General features: G+C 41.1%; 1 protein-coding gene and 1 non-coding gene across 3 annotated transcripts in view; one reads left to right on the top strand and one right to left on the bottom strand.

Annotated features, from left to right (window-relative positions):
* Positions 1–16,553, bottom strand: part of LOC124795188 (INO80 complex subunit D) — a 156,604-nt gene that overhangs the window by 33,472 nt on the left and 106,579 nt on the right. The gene's annotated exons all lie outside the window — the stretch shown is intronic.
* On the top strand, positions 1,462–1,535 carry Trnat-ugu. Its single transcript has one exon. It is a non-coding gene; the product is annotated as a tRNA-Thr (tRNA).

Raw genomic sequence — 16,553 nt, 5'->3', positions numbered from 1 at the left:
TCTATAATGGATCACATGAGAGTTTTATAAGAATTCCCCTTTGCAGACTGTATTTTCTTAATGTCCTACAGATGAGCCAAAGTCTGCCACACGTTTCGTCTATAACTGAGACTATGTATTATTCCACTTCATATCTCCACAAATCATTATGTCACAGGTATTTTACTGATTCCAATTGTGACTATTAGTATTATAGTTATAAGATATCGTGATTCTACATTTTGCAATGTGCACAGTTCATTTCCGAAAATTTAAAGCAAGTCGCCAAACTTTGCAACACTTTAAAATATCATCAAGCTCTGACTAAATATTAAGCAACTTTTTTCAGATAGTACATCATTACAAATAACTGCATCATGTGTAAAAAGTTGAAGGTGACTTTTAATATTGTCTGGCAGGTCACCTATACACAAAATGAACATCAACACTTCCCTGGGGCACTCCTGAAATTACTTCAACATCTGCCAAAGCAGGATAACATGTGTCCTGCCAACCAAAAGTTTCCAAATCCAGTCAGCAGTCATCAATTTTGTTTGATATCCCATATAATCATTCTCTTGTAAATAAGCACTGATGAGGTACTGAGTCAAATGCTTTTTGGAATTCAAGAAACACTGCATCTACCTGATTTTAGGACATGGTAATCTAATAAAATACAGTAATTTTATTTTATCTTTTTCTCCCTGCTTCTGTGATGCAACTGGATCTTCTGTCACTTCAGTTTCTTCTAATACTATGAGCTAAAATTCTGAATGCAGCTTCTAAAACATCTCTGCCTGAACCCAATAACCACAGGAATTAGTCTGCATCAGATTGTGACCAATGTTATAGTCTGCTCATGCATCTTTTTTTAAATCTTCATATTGACCAACTAAAATAATATGACTACTTCTACTTCTGTTCTTGTTATTTCTTATTTTTCCAGTACTCCATTTTCTCCCCATGTTATCTTTTCCTTTCTTTTGTCCATGTTATTACCCATTTTTTATTTCTTCTTCCCTGAAAGACTTCTAAATTTACTAGTTTATTCTTAATATGGTTTCTTTCTGTTATTTCTGATACTTCGATGTTGTATCTTTCCAGTTCTTTTCTCATTTGTGTAATCCTTACTACTGTCAATTTCTTTTCCCAAAAATACAGGAGTATTCTCATTAATTTACTAGGTGTGTTCAAAGAAGATTCATCTTTGCTTTATATATACCTTCTTAGTATCATGTCCTAAAGAACAGATACCTTCTTAGTATATATATAGTTAAGGCTCACCGGCCACTTGACCATCTTCTTCTTCTGTGCGAATGCACAAACAGAGCCCGAACTCTTACGGGAATCGTCAACGTGCCGCAAGTAATGAGTACAATGGGCAGGGGCACTATGAATGTAGTGCGGGACAATACGTTGAGAATGTGGGTTTCGCGGGAGGCGTGCCAGAGATAAATCCCTGCAGTCGCGCTATCCTCTGTGTCCTCGGTGGCTCAGATGGATAGAGCGTCTGCCATGTAAGCAGGAGATCCCGGGTTTGAGTCCCGGTCGGGGCACACATTTTCATCTGTCCCCGTTGACGTATGTCAACGCCTGTAAGCAGCTTAGGGTGTTCATTTCATTGTAATTTCATCTTTGCTTTGCCATTACTTCTGACAATTTTTCTATATTTTTGTATATCTCCTTGATACTTCTCATCTTCCAACAATATGCAGCTTGCACTGCACTCATCATTTTCCTGAAGGTCTTTCTTTCCGGTACATCTATTCTATGCAGCTTCAGTTCATTCTTAAGCATTCAAATTCATATAAATGTTCTGCTCTTACCACTGCGGTATAGTGTTTTAGTTTTGTTTTCCCAGGTATGTATTTCTTCTTGTACAAAATTTTTTGTTCTAGTAAACCATAAGCAGTTTTCATTTTGTTAACTTTACATCTACTGCGAATTTTTCTAGTACATTATGCCGCATGGTTTCTCCTTATTATTTTTTTAATCATCATCATTTTTACTCAACTGTAGCCTATGATTATTGTAGTGATACCCACCCAAAAGATTCTAATATTATACTTCACAACTGCCTGAAGTGGCCCATTCAGGTCCTTGTTCAATCTCTTCACAGAAGAATTAATCCAGGGCTGGTCATAGCACAACAAAATGTCTGCAAAGCCTACATCAGAGTCTTCAGCGGCAGCTGTTGGACACCAATCGTGGTAAAATCCATCCTTTCATTTGAATTACTTTTACCTAAACCGCAATATGCTTTTCATTCAAAAATATATCCCATATAAAATATCATCATCATTTGCATATTATCAGCAACACAACTGTTGACAGTTTCTCTCAAAAAGCTTCAATTATTTTGAATTAAGTTACCAATCTTAAGTAACAAAGTATATCTTTCTCTTCTTGTAACTTAGACCCCCGATTACGAAACAATTCGTGTTTTTTTATAAGTTCTGTCCTACAATTAGGTTGCTGATGGCTCGGATTATACCGTATCTTGTAATGTGAATGCATGCACTTATCAACATGTAAAGTGATATTAGAAATATCCACTTACTTTTCTCTGCCGTATATTCTGATAATATTTTAATACTCAAGAGATTTTCATTTCAAATTAAGCATTTTATAGAAACTTTATCATTCATCTAATACAGAATTTTGTGTTTCTGACCTAAGTATGCTTCAGTGATGAATCTGTATTCACTACAATGGAGGAATCTGTCAGTAAATCTGGAGGAGACCAGGAGAAGTATTCAAGACAGAGTGTATTCAACAGCAAACAAAACATCCAACATCAACAATGGTCAGGAGTGAGATGTCTATTAGAGGAACAGGCAAGCTGTACACTGCTGATGGCACAATGGAGCAGCATCAGTACAAAGAAATTCTGTGAAACCAATGAAATCAGTGAAAGGTTCTCAAATGATGATAGGCTCTGCATGCATGCCATTGCACTATGCTGTAAGGCAGAGTAGCCAGATTTTTGGAAGAAAAACAGCAAAGCTTTAAGCCTGGCTTGGGAACAGACCCGACATGAACCACATAGAAATCTGATGGGCAACTGTGAAGAGAAATATTTCAACAAAGGAAGGACCAGAAGAAAAAATTAGTGTATTTCAGTACAAAAAGCTTGTAAAAACACAGCAAGGAGAATATCAAAGATATCACAAATGTCAGGGGTTGGAAAAAATATGGAATCACAGTGAGAAATGCCCGCTTGAACATAAATACAGATGCTAGCCCAATTTTCTGAAGGTTGCACTGTCGTACTTGACCATGAATGGCACATGTTGCAAGTGTCATTTGTGGTCAGAACAGTGTTCTGTGTAGTTGTGAGTGCATTATATCAGAGCTCATGGAAAAATTGTTGGTGTTCATATGATGGGTGCTTCCCTAACCAACTTGACCAAAGATTTTGGTCATGAGGCAACATATAGGTAAAGCAGAAAAACATCATCCACCTACGTCACAATGACGCTGAAAGTGTGTGTGTTGATATATCATACCAGACGGTAATTGAAGAGGACACTGATGAAAAAGAAGAGGATGGTAGCAGCAAAAGTCACCGCAAAACTGAATGTCACACTCGCAAGCCCTGTCAGCACCAAAACAACATGAAGGGAGATACAAAGCAGGGAATTGAAGGGCGGGCTGGAATTTCAAAACTACATATCAGGATGCAAACGCCTGTAACAGGAAAATGTGGTGCCAAAGCCACAAAACCTGGACTATTTGGCAAAGGAAGAAAGTAATTTGATCAGATGACTCTTGTGTCACACTGTTTCCAGCTTCTAGTCAAGTTTACATCCAAAGAGTGAAACATGGTGGGGGGTTGGTGATTCCATGGACCCCATGCCCACTCTGCAAGGCTGCATTACTGCTGCATGACCATTTTAGCTGGTACAATGACTGTTCCTCAATGGTGATGCTGTATTCCAAGACAACATGACCCCTGTTCACACAGTATGCATCATCCAACACTGGTTCTGTGAGCAAGAGGATGAATTTCTGCATCTTTCCTGGTCACCACAGTTACCAGATCTCAATGTTATCGAGCTTCGTGGTCTACTTCGGAGAGAAGGGCGTGTGATCCATATCCACCTCCATCGTTATTGTTATCTGAATATGCCACTACTTAGCAGGAAGACTGGTATAAGATTCACTTGGAAGCCATACAGAACCTATATTTATTCATTGCAAAGAGGACCTGAAGCTGTTTTGAATGCCAAAGGGTTTCCTAAACTGCACTGGGCATGGAAATGTGTTGTTTTTTTGGTGTTTCCACATTTTTGGCCATTCCCTATACATTAACTATTAATTGCAACAATTGCTATTCAAATAATTTCAAGCAAAGTCTGTAATTTTAAGACTTGTTTTGTTCTGTGTGCTTGTGTTATTGTCCCAAAGGGCACGTTTAACTGTTTTATGGCCCCTGTGTCCTGGCCAATTTTGTTGTTTATATTAGCTACAGTTATAACATTTGACAACTATGTCACTCTCAAGTATTTAAAGTAACAATATCAGCACCCACTTGCATGTAATTAACAATATTTTCTCCCTCCTTCAGATATGCTTACAGTAATTCTCCATTTTTTACATTTTTCTTTTAATGTGTGAAGAACATAAGTAGCATGTTCCTCATCCACAGCAGCATCAGCAAAAATCTCATCATCTATGGGGATACCTATTCCTCCACATTTTCTTTCCCACAGTTTTAAAGCCTCCTCAAGCAGCTGGTTCTTTATCACCTCACATCAAACTCTTGAGCAGACAATATATAAAACAATAGAAGACGTTGAAATGACAACATCTGCTGCTGACAAGAAGAAGAATACTATAAAATCTGTCGCTGCACATTCACTACTAGATGGACCCGCTGTCTTCTGTGGATGTAGACTGAACTTCAGTATTGATCTGAACGATACATTTTCGCATGGTAATGGCTGGTTAACCGTGGCAATTGTACGAGGTGGTACAGGTGTACCCAATGTATCAGGACTGGAAAGCTTCGTCGACCGTGACGTCATAGCCTATCGCACATACCATGTTTGTGAAAATGCAAATAAAGACTTTGGAAAATCATCTTATATGTCACCCTCACCCTTCTCCTTGTATACCCGCAATAGACGTAAGATATCTGTTAATGAAACTGTATTTATTTGGATTAAAGGTAAAGGTACATGTGAATATGTAAAATTTGTTGGAGACTGTACTTTGTATTTTCATAAATAAATTGATTTGTAGCGTAGCTGAGAACTGGGGAATGTACATCTAGAATCTGTCGACATAGAGTATGCAACAGCATGTTACGTCAGCTCTCTGAGCGCGTGACCTTTGACCCCGCCGATAAGGCGGCTCAAGGCCATCCTGGCAGCGCGCCAGCCGCCGAAGACTGACAAACAGCGGATTTCTGATTTTTAACAGTGCCATACAGCCTTTGTAGAACAATTTGACAGCTTCCACATAGCTTGGTGACACACATTATCAATCAGACTTGCCCACAACTTGTTTTGTGGAAATGTGTCTTAAGCTTCTTGAAGGTCTCCAAAGACACCTCCTACCTGCTCTTTTCTGAACTACATTTTTGAGGATAATTACTGTATCGGCATTGGAGAGACCAGATATGAATCCAGTTTATTCTTCAGATTCAGTTATTTCTTCTTCTATCCTCTTTTTTTAGTATACAAGTGTAGATTTTGCCATGGGTGGCATTAATACCACAATAGTTTGTACAATCTCTCCTGCTTCCCTTCTTAAATGACACAAACAGCCCTCAGGGGCTCAGCATTCATTTGCTGGGACAGGCTTGGCACCCAGGGGATCCTGAGCTAGAGTCTAATACGCACTGCTGGTCCTAGTCACTATAAGCTGTGGGTCAATGTCAAGGTCTGCTATGCACTGACAAGATGCATGGCTGTTTAGGTGGAACAACCGTTAGCAGGCAATCTCTGTGGGATCTTTTGCACCTCAACTGTGTAGTGTATGAGGCTTACCTAGGCATGCAGGGCTCTGTCTAGGTGGACTTTTATTTCCCTAGTTGTTCATGGGACCAAGATGGAACTCTTGAAGTTCCCTCTTCTTCCTCCCAGCAAAGTGTATGGGCTGCTGGTTAGTATTGAGACCCGACTAACAAGAGGGCTCATGTAGCCAGTCCTCCAGACTCAGGATTTACAGAGATTTCTTCATTCAATAGTAACAGAGAGCTGGGCAGAATGTGTTTGTGATTGTGAAATGTAAGGAGGGCCGCTTTGAGAAGGTTTTCATATTTTTATATTCAAAATGGTTTAGAGGGAGTCACAGGTGTGTTGAAATCAGTCAGGTGATTACAAAATGAACACTGTAGGTTTAAACTGCTAGTTCGCAACAAGCGACAAACCTCCAGAAAGTTTGCTTGAGAAATATGGCACAGAAACGGAGATCCACAACACCTTGAATTGACATACAGGGAGGAACCGAAAGTGAGAGCTCAAGAAGAGACCTTTTACTGAAAAGGGTGGATGCGGATCTTGTAAAATCTGACTCTTCCATCCTTACCTGCAATAGCACAAAACTCCCACAGCATATCAAGACAGGTTTCCTTTGTCTAAGTGTGTGGCCCTATATCCCCAATCCAATGTGCTGTTTGAAATGCCAGTGCTCTGGGCACACCACCTTAGGATATGAGGGTGAAGCCATTTGTCGCAGATGTGGTGAGGCTGCCCATGAGAGAGAGGGCTGCTCCTCTCCTTCAAAGTAAGTGAATTGCTCTGGGGATCACCCAGTCTGGAGTACGGGCTATGCTGTCTTCCTTGAAGAAAGGAAGATACAGGAAATTAAAACATCAAAATGAATCCCGTATGGTGAAGCCAAGAAGATCTGTCAGGTCATGCAGCCTCCCACATTCACTACATCTTTTGCTTTGGCCCTTAAGAAGCCTATTTCACACTAAACACTTCTACACAAACAAAGGTTGCTAATGTTAGCACTAGTACCGTGTTTGTCACTGCATCTGTCAAGCTGCAATTGTTGTAGATCCCATAGCCCTCCCAAGAACATTGGACAAAGCCACAGTCATCACCCTTGTGAAACTCCCGTCAAAGGCAGAAGTGGTAAAAAATCAAGTGCTCCACTACTGCTGCAGTAGCTCCTACAAAGCCCTCTCGGACCAAAACAGCAACCCAGGTGAAAACAGGCAGCAGACTGTCAGACCTTGTCGGTGTCATTCGACTTGACAGTTATACTGCTTCCGCTTCATAGCCAAAGGGCTGTGAAGTCTATTCACTGCAACCATCTTGCCCCAAGGCTGAACCTCCACCTGTTGTGTGTTCCCCACCTTGGTGGAAAGACAAGTTAAAAGTGCAATCCCATGATAAAAGGCTCTCATACTACAGTGAAACATAAATGGGTTCAGATCTCACATGGAGGAACCGAAACTCCTGGCATAGGCATACTTTCTGTGCTTATGTCTACAGGAAACACATTCCAAAGCCACTGATGTCCCTGTGCTACGGCTCTATACCCACCACCGAGAAAAATGATGTGACTGAGGAAAGAGCCAAGGGAAGAGTTGCTGTGTTTGTTAATAACACACACAACTCCTCTGCTTTCTCCTTGGTTACTGACCTACAAGCAGTAGCCATTGCTGTTCATCCGGGTCAGAAGATCACTATCTGCTCCCTGTATTTACCTCCACAGGATGCGATAAGACTCTGAGGCTCTCACAGGTCTCATTGCAAAATTCCCCTACCCATTTTACCTACCGGGTGATTTCAATGCCCATAATGTATTATGGGGTTCGGACTACTTGCCCCAGGGGTCAAGTCTGAGAACCTCATGAAGTCTCAGGAGCCATGCATCCTCAACACAGGCAGTCCCACTCATTTCTTGACTGCTACTGGATTGTCCTCAGAAATCTACCTCTCTTTCTGTTCTCCAGCCCTTGCAGACTCAGCACAGTGGGAAGCAACTGATGACCTTCATTCCAGTGACCGCTACTGGATGGGGGACTGCTGGAACAGAAGCCACTGAACTGGATGATCAGTGAGGCTAACTGGTCACGGTTCAGCTAGCTGTCTGTGTTTGAACACCACGACAGCATCCAGGGATGGGTGGACCATATCACACAAGTAATTCATATGCCGCTGACTTAGCCTTCCTTAAGTCCTCATGTCATCTTAAGAGGCAACCTGTATCTTGGAGGACTGATGACTACCATTCAGCAATCTGGGACAGGTGTGCGGCACTTCGACGGTTTAAATGCCGCCCAACGGCAGGCAACCTCATAGCTTTCGAGTTGCAAGAGCCAAGGTGAGCAAGAAAAGGCATGACAAGTGTTCCTGGATTCTATGAAACAGTTCTGCTTGTTCTACAAAATTATGGGAAGCCATCAGGAGGATTTCCAGTAAACAGGGGTGTCTCCAGACAGTGCCTGGAGACATCGCTCAGACCATGACACAGCATTTTGCAGGGACTATTGCCAATGCCAACCTGGATCTGGCGTTTAGCCGCTACTATGTGATTGCAGAGAGGGGCAAACTGGACTTCAGATCCCACAATTCTGAGTCTTACAGCTGCCCTTTTCTCCATGTGGGACTTGGGACTGGCTCTGTCTGAGACTCATTATACTGCACATGGTCATGACCAAATCCGGTACTGCATGCTTCAACATTTGTCAGCAACATCAAAGGAAATCCTCCTGGCAGACAGATCACTTACCCAACTCATAGTGACAGGCCATTCTGATTCCCCTCCTAACACCAGGGAAGGACTACACATGTCCCAGTAGTTACTGGAACATCGCCTTAATAAGCTGTGTAGGAAAGGTCCTAAAGCGAAAGGTTAACCATCATCTGGTCTGGTTGTTAGAGACCTGGCAACTCTTTAGCCATTATCAGTGTGGGTTCTTAAGATTTTGGTATACTGTTGACAACCTGTCGCTGCTAGAGGCTGCTGTTCAACAGGCTTTCCTATGTAAACATCACTGTCTCGGTATTTTCTTTGAGATCAGAAAGGCATACAACACTACTTGGAGACGTTATAATCTAGAGCAACTTCGACGGGGCTCTGTTGGCCACCTCATGCAGCCTTTCTTTTGTAAGCAATTTTTTAGGTGCTGCATTGGTGACAGGGCTTCAGATAGTTTTGAGCAAGAGAATGGTGTCCCTCTGGGCAATGTTTTAAATGTTACCCTAAATGTTGCCATAGCCATAAACAGTAACATGTGTACAGAACAGAGTCCCAACAATGATCCTTTTTTGTGGACAATTTTGCTGTTTTCTGATCCTCCTCCAGTGTTGCAACAGCGACTTGTCAGTTGCAGCTTACAGTGTGGAGGTTAGAGGCACGAGCTTCAGAGACAGGTTTTGTTTCCTGCAGATCAATGTGTGTGTACGTTCATTTTATTCATTCTCATCATATTTTTAATTTATTTGACTTGCTTATGAGGGATACCATTCTCCATTTTAAAAGACCAATGCAGCATCATTTTTAACTCTAAATTGTTGTGGTTACCACACCTCAGAGACCTGAAAGGCAGAACCAGCGCCACACCCAGTTTTTGCGCTGAGGCTGGGGGACTGCTACTCACCATATGGTGGCAGCTCCTCATGGTGCATCAGCATGTAAGTTCCTCGCAGCTCTGAATTCATCTGCTTACCATACTGTTGCTTGTCCACCTCTTGTAATGCTTTTCTCCAATTGTCCATGAGCAACAATGCCATTTGGTATCCACATGCAGTGTGTGCTGGAGTCAATTGGTGCAGAGCTTGTATGACACCAAATTCATGCTTTTAACCACTTGCCATCACGGTTAATGCAGAAATCCAGTGTAATTTTAGATTTAGTGCAGTACAGGAGAGATTGTACTCCAGCATATGTCTTTAATACTTCATTTTCTGTCATTTTAACTGAGCATCACAACTCCACACCTATCTTTACAGGTACGTCGAAATAGGGGGACTCCATGGGTTGATGTGTTGTTTTCCTGATTGTGTTCTCAAGGTCAGATTTCCACGAGTCTTTAATGCCATTTATGCGGAACTATATGTGATCTTGCGGGCACTGGAGCACGAGGGATGCTTTGAGTGTTAAATTCTTGTCTGTTCCGATTCTCTGAGTGTCCATCACTCTCTACAAAGCTTGTACACAGTAAATTAAGCAGTCCAGAATATCCAGAGCACCCTCCTCCAACTACAATGGCTGAGGAAGGAAGTGTCTTTCAGTTGGGTGCCAGGCTACACGAGTATTATACAGAATGAAAGAGCTAATGTAGCACCCAAATAGGTATGTTGTAACCATCAGTTACCTCGGTGTGCCATCACCCCGCATGCTGTCACCTTCCTGCTGAGGTACAGAGCCATGTGTCGAAGGAAGACGAGTGGCTGGAAGTGACTGATAATAAGCTGTGTCTAGTAAAGTACACTATGCGGCCGTGGCATACTTCCTTTCAGACATGAAGGTGGGATGATGTCCCCCTTACTCATCTTCACATAGGCCACAGTCCTACGATACATGGCTACTTGCTCCAATGAGAAGAGCCTCCAGTGTCTGGCGCTTGTGGCATACAGATCACTGTGCGCCACATTTTACTAGACTCTGTTCTATTTTCAGTCCAGAGGGCAGTGGCATCTTTGCTGACAGATCTGCCCTCTATTTTAAGTCAAGTTGAAATGAATGTGGCTAGAGTTTTAATGTTTTGTGATCTGTCCAACTTGTTTCCAAAAATTTAGAGGAGATGTTCTTGATGTGTTAACAGGGCTACTGGCGCACACGTTTTTTTGTAAGTGGTCAGCTGGTCACTTACCCCTGTGCCTCTGTTTTACAGTGTCTGATACAGAGCGATTGTGTGGCTCCACACAAGTGAGCGAATGTGACAACATTTTTGGCTCTTTTACTAACATTCATTTCTTCTAATATTTGTGAGGTCTCCGCCAACCTTGCTGTTGAGTGCCCATACACCACAGAGAAACAACGAAATGACATAAACATGACAGTAACGGTTGGCATTCCTACTGTGTAACTGCCCGGGGACTGACAGTTTCTGCCAAGAAGCAACGATTGGAGTTCTTGCACTGGCTGGCCTGACCGCATGTTATTGGTTGCCTAATACAATAATTTTATAACCTGAAGATTGTATTTTAAAATCCAGAAACCAGTCATGGTTTGAATAAATATTACTACAACTGAATTGGATCTCGCTAAATTAATTATCACGCATCTCAGCTGCAGATCTCTTATGCACCAAATCTCATGTGGTAATTTGGAATACTGAAGTTATTTTGCAACCGGAATTCTATCAACCTTTCATAATTATTATTTATGGCATTTTCAACATGTTGTTCCACTACACTGTTGTTGGCTTTCCACCCTGTTCTTGCAGTTAAGTCTCCTAATAAAACTATTTCTTTGTGATTCCCTATTATTTTCAAGGGATCTTGTCAGTTGGGTGAGGAATTAACATAGTCACTTGGAGAGTATGCAATAATAATTGCCATGAAAAGGTTCTTTAGCTTCATCTGTACTTGCAGAATTCTGTCGCTGATACATTCCCAGATGGTTAAGTTTCTTTTTAGTTGTTTCTTTATGACAATGGTAATTTTACCTTGGGCTCATTGTCCTTTTGGTACGCCATTATAAATGTGTATATACTCACTTCTCTCTTCTGCGCCATTCCCTTTCCCTTTGGTTTCTATCAGACCATTTTTATATGTTCCACGTTGCAATTCTCATTGTCCTTTTTCATGCCTGTTGTCATTTTTGTTTCGATCCATTCCATTTTGAGGCCGAAATTTTGCATGTGGTTTCTTTTACTACTGTGTAGCGCAGGTCCATTTCCTAAACCCCCTATATGGAAGGCCAAGTGATTTGTAATAGTGGTTTTCATTCACTTGACTACTGCCTTTCTGTGCTCAGACTGTTTATCCCGCTCTTGGGTTCCTCCAGGAATGAGGTGCCATGTATACCAAGTCCACCATACACCATACTCAGTCCATTTTCTCTGCCTTCCTTGTCAATGTGGTGTTTGCCCATATCCCTGGGCATGAGTACAGCAGTATACCCCGCAGTATTGGGTCCCCAGCAGAACTTTGCCACCAGTTAAAAAACTGAGCCCACCCCCACGCCTGGATGCACCTGCTGAAAATTAGAGTCTGGGCAAAATACCATGGCCGGAAGATGCGCATTCGCCAGGGCATGCGTGGGGAGAGTGATAGTGGTGGGGGTTACAGGCAGGTGCTGTATGATAAATTCCAAGCACTGGAGGGGAATTGCAGTTGTAAATATTAAATGGAGCACCTCCGCGCCCCCACTTGCATGGTGACCATTCAAACAGATCTGTCACCTCTGCTTTGGTTAGCATCTAAAAAGAACTCCACTGAAATTGCAGTGACTTATTTTTGCTTGGCTTGTTAACCAATTGTAACTTTCAGAGAAGTGACATGAGTGGCGAATTTTGAGTAAAACCAATACATTTCTCTTGCTGCCGTGTTAAAATTTTCTTGTTTTGTAAAACACAGTGGAGTTTACGAAATGGTCCCTCACTAGTATGTTGTGCAGACATAACTGTGAGAGAATTCTGAAACAGTGATTTATTAACTGAAGAACTAGGAAAAGTAAGGTCAGTAGCTTATGAAAAAGCACATCCTCAGTACAAAATAAATGTATAATGTCTTCAATTATGTTGTTCCCAAACCCACAGCATGTCTCGTTTCAGCAGTTATTAATGGCCATAAAAAATTAAATTCTTTCATTAATGCTCCATCGGGTGCAATTGGCCTGACAGACACAGCTGACATGTTTTTGTTCCCTTCTGCCCAATCTGGCTGCAAAAGATTTCCCTGTCATTAGAACCTTCCTATCATCTGGTGTTTTTTACAACCTCCTCCATTAGTTTTTGTGCAGTTTCATGGGGAACAGATATGACGTAAGTGGTGGCTTCTTGAGCTCATTGCGTCTGACTGCATCTTAATTACGGAGCTGTGTATTTTTGGTTCTTTTTCATCAGAGTTTTGCTCACTTGATGGACGAGTACTGCGAATTTTGGGAATATTTTGTGAAAATATATAGTATACTGAGCTGGCCTTTCAGGTACGTTGCATCTGAATATGTAATTATCCTGATGTACTCTCTTTTACACTGCAGATTCTCCACAGATACAGCTCGGAATTATTACGATTTGTCTAACCTTTGTCATCTCAAACAAATACAGGATTTGCTGATGTGCAATGAGAAGGAAGACTGCATGTTATCTGAGGATCTTGGTGAGAAGAGTGACATCAATTCACAAGACGAGGTGGGAGAACCTGAAGGCAGTTCTGTAACGGAATTAGGTGGTGAGGATACTGCCGAACATAAAGAAGGAGAAGACAACAAAACAAAACAAAACTTTTATTTGGGAAGAGATGTGAAGACCATGTGAGCCAAAAAGTCATCTGGGAAAAGGCATCACATGGGATCTCACAAGACCATTACTCAATTTTCTGGAGTCATACGAAATGCTAAAAATGCAGTTGAATATTGGAGTACTTTATCCACTACTGACATCCTCGAAACAATCATCAAACACACAAACCAATGCGATGTCAGTGGCAAGAACAGTTTCTCCAGACACACACACACACACACACACACACACACACACACACACACACACAGAGAGAGAGAGAGAGAGAGAGAGAGAGAGAGAGAGAGAGAGAGAGAGACCTAAGTTCCAAAGATGTAAATGAACAAAGAGATTTTTATTGGCTTGTTGTAACTAGCATGTGCATACACAGGAAATCGTCAAAGTCTGGTGGAACTATGGGGGACTGAAGGAGAAAATGTTGAAAAATTTGGTCTTGTGACGAATCTCAAATGGTTTAAGAGTCTAATACATTACCTTCATTTTGATGAATGACCTATGGGAGCCCAATGGAAAGAATTTGACTGGCTAACTCCTATCTGTGAAGTTTTCGAAAAGTTCGAGGAATTTTGTCAAAAGAGCTATTGTGCCAAGGACAATGTCACAATAAACAAAATTCTTCCAGGTTTTCGTGGTAGATGTGTTTTTTTACAGTACATACCCTCAAAACCAAATAAATATGGAATAAAACAGTTTGCTCTTGTTGATGCTAAAATGGTATGAACAGTCAACATGGAGATTTATCTTGGACTACAGCCCGCAGGTCCTTGATGTCTCAGCAGCAAACCAAGTGAAGTTATCAAGAGAATGGCTAAGCCTGTATTTGGATCTGGTCGCAATATCGCTGCTGATAGCTGGTTTTCTGATTCTGACCTCACCGACTATCTGAAGACAAAAAAGAATTCACATGTTGGAACTGCCAGAAAAAATAAAAGGCAACTTCCATCAGATTTTGTTGATGTAAAAGGGAAGAAACAATAAAACAGTATGTTTGGCGTTAGTGACTGGAAAGTTTTGGTTTCCTACACACCGCACCAGAACTAAAACTGGATTTTTGTATCTTCACTTAATAATAAGAATATCATTGATCCCCAATCTGGAAGGAAGAATAAACCAGAGATAGTCACTGCCTACACTTCACCAGAAGGCGGTGTTTATACTGCAGATAAAATGTGGGCTACTTACAGTGGGAGCCAAAAAACAAAGTAAGGGTCAATGCTCTTTTTTTCACAATGTTGAATGTGGGTGGTATCAACTCCCAGGTTATTTGGAAATCAACTGGATAAACTGCTTAGAAGAATTTACCTAAAATCACTGCCATATCAACTTGTTCTCCGAGAGTTATGCAGAAGAAATATGAAGAAGACTGGAATCCCCTCCAGCTTGCAAAGCTAACTTGAAAGATTTATCCTCACAGAAGACAGAGAGAAATCACCACCTCTCTTACATCCCAAAAGACAGATACACTACTGAAATGTGGTGCAGAAGACTGTCAAATTATGAATGTAAAAGTTGTCACCACGCGATCTGCTTATCCCATGCAAATATGGTTTGCCAACTTTGCTTCTCTGTGCATCAATGTGTTTCTTCTGGTAATCCTGAGACAGTTTGAGAAACACCAGCACCAAAATTGTGACTTAAAATTAAAGTTCTTTGTAAAAATTTACTGTTGAATAAAATTTATGTAAATTTATGTACTGAAAACTGTAACTGTTCAGTGATAATTTTGAAATTTCTGTCCTATATTTTGTTGCTCTTGTGTTTAATAAAAGGACTCTTTCAGCATCCATTTCCATACATTCTGTCTATACATTCCCATGAAAGCCACTGTTTATGGGCGCACTAAAATTGAAAATATGAGATAACTGGTGATTTCAAAATCAGTGCCTGTCAGGCTCATTGTGCCCGAACCAGGGAGTCCCAGAATTGTTCCTGACAAGAGAGTTAAAAAAAGGCTGTAGTCAGTGTAATAGCACAGTAGATAGTGAAGTTTTGCATAATAAACGTATGGCAAAGTATTCTCCTCTTTGCATGCTATCATTTGCCAAAATCTGTTTTCAATATATCAAATAATTCATGAATTATGAGTAATGTTGTGGGTATTTCACTCTGATTTTATCGCTGGCACGGCATGACCACAAATGAGTATGCCATATCAGATGAATTTTCTCGAGGTTGATGACAGGTAGAGACCCCCACACAAGTATAGACAAAATTCAATATGTAAGTTAGATTTCATGTGCAGCAATGTGTTATACAATATGCACCAAATGCAAAACCATGGTGACCCCTATTTGTCATTGCAATTTTTTTCAAATTTCACGCAGTGTCTTACTTCCATATCCATACCACAATAACTGTGACTATTAACGAAATGATGGGCACATCATCATGAAACCTGACATATAACAGTGTGTATACGCGGACAAGGTAAAAAATTCCTGGATCTCCAGGTTAAAAATACATTTTCTAACAGGTGAAAACACACTTTTTCCATGTTAAGTGACAGTACACTTTCCGTCGGAACTCTAAAACTTACCAATCCTTTGAATGGCTATGGTTTTATACACCAGTGTAGAATTTCCTGGCACTTTAGAAAACGAAACTCAGGGGGAAAAACACGTTTTGGAAAGATCTTTGGTGTGCAGCAACATGTACGCTGCATATTTTCGTATTATGAAAGTATAAATTCTAATTCCACCAACAGGAAAAGTTAATGGTTTAAGTTAATATACATAGTGTTGCTACAAGAAAAGCAAAGCTTTCGCATATAATATTTGTCTCAAAGATTAATAAACTGTCAGATCCCACTATGTGAATATCGGGCTGGTCCCCACATTCCACCTCAGTTCCATGACTGACAGACATTTGAACACATTCACACTATTACATGGCTTACACTAGACGCAGACAGTTGTGGTACACTAATTCCTTTCCCGGGAGGGGGGGAGGGAGGGGGGGGGGGTTCGGGGTGGCGGCAGGAATGGCATCCAGCCACCCTCTGCAACTAACATTGCCAAATCAATATTAACCAGGCAACTCCGTGTTGAAGCGGGACAAAGACCCTGAGAAAGAAGAAAGAAAGTAGAATTTCCCGGCACTTTAGAAAACGAAACTCAGGGGGAAAAAACACATTTTAGAAAGATCCTTTATGTGCAGTAACATGTACGCTGCAGATTTTCATATTATTTAAATT

Source organism: Schistocerca piceifrons, chromosome 4, assembly GCF_021461385.2.
Source record: "Schistocerca piceifrons isolate TAMUIC-IGC-003096 chromosome 4, iqSchPice1.1, whole genome shotgun sequence".
In the NCBI taxonomy this organism is placed as follows: domain Eukaryota; kingdom Metazoa; phylum Arthropoda; class Insecta; order Orthoptera; family Acrididae; genus Schistocerca; species Schistocerca piceifrons.
This window is presented reverse-complemented; position numbering and strand designations above follow the sequence as displayed.